This window comes from Prionailurus viverrinus, chromosome B3 (assembly GCF_022837055.1).
Source record: "Prionailurus viverrinus isolate Anna chromosome B3, UM_Priviv_1.0, whole genome shotgun sequence".
Lineage (NCBI taxonomy): Eukaryota > Metazoa > Chordata > Mammalia > Carnivora > Felidae > Prionailurus > Prionailurus viverrinus.
This window is the reverse complement of record NC_062566.1, coordinates 8,216,110-8,222,165: the sequence shown is the minus strand read 5'-3', so window position 1 is coordinate 8,222,165 and position 6,056 is coordinate 8,216,110. Positions and strand designations below refer to the sequence as shown.

Here is a 6,056-nt window from a genome sequence, read left to right as displayed (position 1 = left end):
TAAACATCAGTTTCCAAGGTCACTTAGTAAAACCACAGACTGGAGTTCAATCCATCCCGATCTCACAGCGTGAAGATGTAACCTCTACGTCTGACAAAAGCAGGTGCAAGAGTGCAGAGGAATCCTATGGGACGTGGAGGGGCCCCGTGTGTGTTGTTTCGATTTGGTGGGAATAAAGAAACGGGCCAGGAATCAACATTTAAAATTTTTTCATGTTTTCCTCTTTTTTGAGAGAGAGAGAGAGAGGGAACAGGGGTGGGGCAGAGACAGACAGGGAGAGAGAATCCTAAGTAGGCTCTGGGCATCAGTGCAGAGCCTGATGCAGGGCTTGAATTCACAAACCATGAGATCATGACCTGAGCTGAAATCAAGAGTCTGTGGCTTAACTACTTAACTGAATGAGCCATCCAGATGCCCCTCAGGAATGAACATTTGAAAGAGCCCTCCCTCCAACCAGGAGATTCTGATGCAAGCGATCTGAGGACTGTGTTGAGACAACTGGTCTACCTCCCCTAATTGAAAGAAAGAAAGCCATGCCCTTTCTCCTAAGCACTTGGCCTATTTGTCAGCTAATCTAGCCAATTAGACCATTTCCTTGGATACATCATAGATCCCATTTTTTTCTTTCTCCTTGCTGATGGTTTTTCTTTTCTTTTCTTTTGAAGGCAGGAAACCAAATTATAGATCTGTTCAGTCGAGTCTAGAATTCTAGAGTCAAACCTTTTCTCATGAACTTCTGAGCTCTGGACTAGGTCCACTCACCTTGCTTCTCCTTCCTCCATCTTTAGTCTGATCTGCGTCATCTGGCCCATCGCACTGGTTCTAGCCAAGAAGACAGGAACAGCCACAGGACACAGTGAGCACACAAAGGAAATCTCCACTTCTGCTTGTCTTTGGGTAAATGGAATTCTCTCCCAGCCAGTTCAGACTCTCAAGTCTGTTTCCCAGGAGAGAGGGTTTCTGTTCACAATTGTGCTTCCCAGATCTGCTTCCTGTCACCTGCCCAATGTCATTTTCTAGCACATTGCTCCCGTTTGCTACGATGTCTGCCCTGGCTTCCTCTCTGTACATATTACACGACATCTAAAGAGTGAAGACCTTCCCATGTGCCAAGTGATCATTGTCCCTTAAGTGAGAAATGGTATTAGGTAGTTGAAGGTCTTGGATTTTCAAGCATATGATGGCTGTCCCTGACCATGGTGTGTCTGCCCAGGAGGTAATCTAAGCTTTGCCATGCAGTCCCCATGGCAAGTTAGATAAGCTACCTAGACTTTTCGGGTCTCAATTTTTTCACACACAAAGTGGCGATAAAGGTAAGGCAGTTACAAACAGCAAATGATGTTTATATATCGGGGCACCTGGGTGGGTCAGTTGGTTAAACGTCCAACTTTGGCTCAGATCATAATCTCATGGCTCGTAAGTTTGGGCCCCACGTCGGGCTCTGTGCTGACAGCTCAGAGCTTGGAGCCTGCTTCAGATTCTGTCTCCTGTCTCTCCCCTGTTCACGTGCTATCTCTCTCTCTCTCTCTCTCTCTCTTTCACATCCAAATAAAAAAGCTAAAAATAACTAATAAAATAAATGATAACATAGGTAAGCGTTAGCTATTATAACTATATTTGAAGCCAGGGAGACTTGGATTGAAATTCTGCCATGTGCTTGAAGTTAACCTCAAGAAGTCTCTGATTCCTGGTCTATAAAGTAAATGTAACCTCGTTTACCTCCTAGGGTATGATGCAGAGAAAGCACATGGGCTGATGTTTCGAAAACTCCCAGAATGTTACCGGCACATAGGAAATGCTCCATAAAAGTAAGTCATTGTCCTGAGCTGCGCTACCAAAGGCCTGTCCAAGGAGCCTGTGTTGCTGACCAATCCAGGGCGCATTGCCTCCTAGAACCCTGGTCGCCGGACCTACCCAGAGGGGCCAGTGCAGAGAAGGTGGCTCAGCAGAAGGAGGTCCTGCAGCATCTTGGTCCCAGAAAGACTTGCATATGCCAGAGTCACATTATAGGCAGGCTTTTCTTTTCTTTAAAAAAATTTTTTTAAGTTTAGTTTTAGTTATTTTGAGAGAGAGAGAGAGAGAGAGAGAGAGAGAGAGCTAGCGGGGAAGGGGTAGAGAGAGAGGGAGGGAGAGAATCCCAAGCAGGCTCCTGATATGGGGCTTGAACCCATGAACCGTGAGAGCCAAAATCAAGAGTCGGATGGTTAACTGATTGAGCCACCCAGGTGCCCCAACGCAGGTTTTCCTTTTAAAACCAGAAAACTACACACAACATCTCTCAGGAAAACGACTTCTGTGTCTGTCTTTCTCCTATCAATATTCCCTCCAAGGTTGCAAATGCATGACGTCTGTGTCATTGTCACCTCCGATCGTTCTTTCTGGCTGAGTCTCTTGACTGTGGCCTCAGGATCCTTCTTAACATGGCGCTCCATGACACATTACCGGTTAATCGTGTTTGCATGCACACGGGGCGACCCAGTTCCTCTCTCTGCCAGAAGAGATCCCTGAACTGAGCTCAGACTTTGATCGATTGCATATCTTGCCCTGAACCTCCCATCTCAGAGCCATGAGAGTTGGCCTATTGTTGGAGTCACCCACTTGTCACATCTGTGGTAATTTGATCACAGTGCCTGTTAACTTCAAATCGACAAAATGGCTCAGTCGGCCCAAGTGAACCAGAGGTATATTCCCCCCCCTTTATTTTCTTCAAAACTTCTAAGAACAGCAACACACACACACACACACACACACAATTTTTTTTTTTAATTAAAAGAGAAGGAATCCCTGGGGCCTTTCATCCCCATTTACTTCACTGTTGGGTTGTAATCTGAGGAGACGCACTAAAAATGTCAGAAGTGAACAGCTTGGGAGGAGTGTTTCAATCCCCCAGGCATGAGACCAACTCTCCAGGAAAGTCATCTTGCAAATATTTGGACTTGACCGCATTGCTTTAACCCCTCAAGTGAGCAGTGGGGGCTCGTAAGCTTGCCTGCTGGATGCAAAACGGCCCACCGAGGTGCAGTGGGAAGAAAGTCCCCTTTTCCGGTTCCACGGCCCGGGGCCGGGGGCCCTCATGGCGGACACACCTCTACTTCCTGTTTGAGCCATTTCCGGGCGCGGGACGCGCAGGTCTTCAAACCGTTCCTCGGACTGGGCAGGGCTGATTCAGGGGACCCAGTTCCTGCTGACCGAGGATCTCCTGTGCCATGCCAGAAAATGTGTCCCCTTACCTTTGACAGGGGAGGCTGAGTGCTCTGTAAGACTGATGCCCCGGGGGAGCAACGTGTCATTTTTTGTTGCCGCCCCCTACTGTCCCTGTCGTTTCAACCCGACTGAGAATTCCTTGTCACGTCCTGTTCTGGGCCGTTGTCCGGTGCTCCTCACCCGCCAGCTGTGGCCCAGCTGCTACATTCTCCATGGAGGGGGGAGGGGGGGGGTGTCACGCACCTGGTGTGTGAGCTGATCTCCCCCTTACCCCTGGCGCTAGAAATGTAAGCAAATGTGGCTATTATCCCTAGAAAGCTTTCAGACTAATATAATTCAAAACAACGCCCACCATATGCGTGGTGTCAGTGTCACCAAGAAGAGTTAGTTCAGTCTTCTCTGCGCGGGCAAATGAGGGCCCATCTTCGTGGATACCGGAGCTTGTTTGTCCGGGAACTGTGTGATGACTGTTGCCCTTTTCTTGTTTCATTCATTCACAGCCAGCACGTCAAACTCAGGAGAATTTATTTACTCTCCTGGTGTTTTGCCTTCCTTGGAATGTAAACGTCCCACAACCACACTGAAGGCAGGATGAACAGTTGAAAGCTGACAAAACGCAAGACGTCACCTGAGCCCTGGGTTAGTTAGGTCTCGAAGGTGAGTATTACAATCCGTTGTGGCTTTTTCCCTTTCGTTGACCTCGGCTAAACTCCTGGGAAAAATCTAGCTGGATTCCGATCCTGCTGGATTCACATGAACAGGACTGGGCTTCTCCCAAAGGGATCGCTTGCTGGTAAGCTAAGAATTGTTTCTGTCGTATGAATTCCTAAACGTATTTCCAACATTGATTTCAATATATGCCACACTCTGAGGCGGTGTCCAGGTATGGCTGATAGTTACGCGAAGGCTAACACCTTGTAGGCTTGCCGTATTGTGTACATTTCCCATTGCCGATGGAACAGGTCGCCACAATTTTAGCGGCTTACAAAGAGCCAATTGATTATCTTACAGCTTTGGAGGTCAGAAATTCACAGCGTGTCTCACTGGGCTAAAATGAAGGTGTCAGCAGGGATCTGTTCCTTCTAGAAGCTCTAGGGGAGAATTCGTTCTCTTGACTCATCCAGCTTTAAGAAGCTGCCCACATTCGTTGACTCACAGTCTCATTCCTTGATCTCTGAAGCCAGCAATGTTGGGCCCAGTCCTTTGTAAACTGGTGTTTAACTGGCCTTTAACTCCCTGGTCTTCCATCTGATTCCCTTTTAAGGACACTTGTGATTATATTTGTCCTATTTGGATAACCCAGCACAATATCTCTTAATTAAGCTCATATGAGTAGCAATCTTACTTCCATCTGCAAATTTAAATCCTCTCTGTCATGTAAGAGAACATATTCAGAGGCTCTGGGCATTGGATGTGGGCAAGGTTGGGGGACAGTTATCTGCCTACCGTATGCATTGATAGGCATCGGAGGTTTTAAGACAACTAGCTGGGGATGGAAAAAAAACCCCACGATACTTGAGTGAAATTCAGCAAAGACTGAGGATTGGGGCTTGAAGTAGATTAAAACAATAAATAAGAAATCAATGTTTTGAGTGTTCTTTGAAGTCTCAGTTCTCCGCGTGAGAATTGTGTGTTGAACATTTACGAACAAGAACTTACTCGTTACCAGACACTGTTGAATCTGCGTGTGTTGAAAAATAAATGAGAAAGTCCCTGTCTGTCCTCGGGGACGCTATAACCAGGAGGAAAGGATCAGTATGTCAGCAACGTCTACAGGGCGGGAGATACTGACTGCTGTGGTCCACACCAAGCACTGTTTCATCCTGGAAATGGCACTTGGAAAGCCTCACAAGGATGGCATGTGCGGGGCTGGATATTTGTCATTGAATGAATGAATGAATGAATAAACAAACAAATGAATGGATGGGCTTTCATGTTGAGGAGGTTCTAAGAGTAAAGATTAGGCACAGGGAGATTCAGGTTTTGGGGGCCCTGAAAATATACCATCTGGGGGGCTCTTCTTTTTTCTAATATTTTTTAATCTTTATTTTTCAGAGAAAGAAAGAGAGAGAGACAGACAGACAGAAAGGCAGAGTTCAAGTGGGGGAGGGGCAGAGAGAGAGAGGGAGACACAGAATCGAAAGCAGGCTCCAGGCTCTGAGCCGTCAGCACAGAGCCCGAGAACTGGATGCCCAATGTGGGGCTCGAACCCACGAACTGTGAGATCATGGCCTGAGCTGAAGCAAGACACTTAACTGACTGAGCCACCCAGGCACCCCATTTTGATGGGGGGCTCTTCTTGAGAAGAACAAGAAGGGGGCACCTGGGTGGCTCAGTCAGTTAAGCATCTGACTTTGGCTCAGGTCAGGATCTCGCGGTTCGTGAACTCAAGCCCCACTTCAGGTGAGCCCACTTCTCTCTCTCCCTGCCCTTTCTTACTTGTGCCCTCTCTCTCAGTAAAGAAGAAGAAGAGGACGACGACGGAGAAGAAGGAAAAAATCATGAATGCAAAATTAAGTCAAAAAGTAAATATTTATTTAGGAAAAGAAAACGTTCCCCCCAAATGGCAAATACTACAAGCATCACAAAATCTGGAGTTATAATATGATATAATATGATATTAATTAGCTGCCTAACCCAACTCTCTAATGCCTTCTCTCTTCACTTTTGGCTACACACGCTTTTATCACTTATTCATGTGACAATAATTTTGCTGTATTACTTTAATAAAGGTACTTGAAAGAAAACTCCTATTTTCTTTTACATGGGTAATTTCTTCTTCTTCTTCTTCTTCTTCTTCTTCTTCTTCTTGAGAATTAAGATGTCAAAAACACGTGATTCCCTGTACAGAT

At 46.4% G+C, this 6,056-nt stretch overlaps 1 long non-coding RNA gene across 1 annotated transcript; it reads left to right on the top strand.

Annotated features, from left to right (window-relative positions):
- Positions 1-3,235: 3,235 nt before the first annotated feature.
- Positions 3,236-5,697, top strand: LOC125168774 (uncharacterized). Its single transcript, XR_007153292.1, has 3 exons — positions 3,236-3,491; positions 3,705-3,861; positions 5,662-5,697. It is a non-coding gene; the product is annotated as an uncharacterized LOC125168774 (long non-coding RNA).
- The last annotated feature ends 359 nt before the right edge of the window (positions 5,698-6,056 follow it).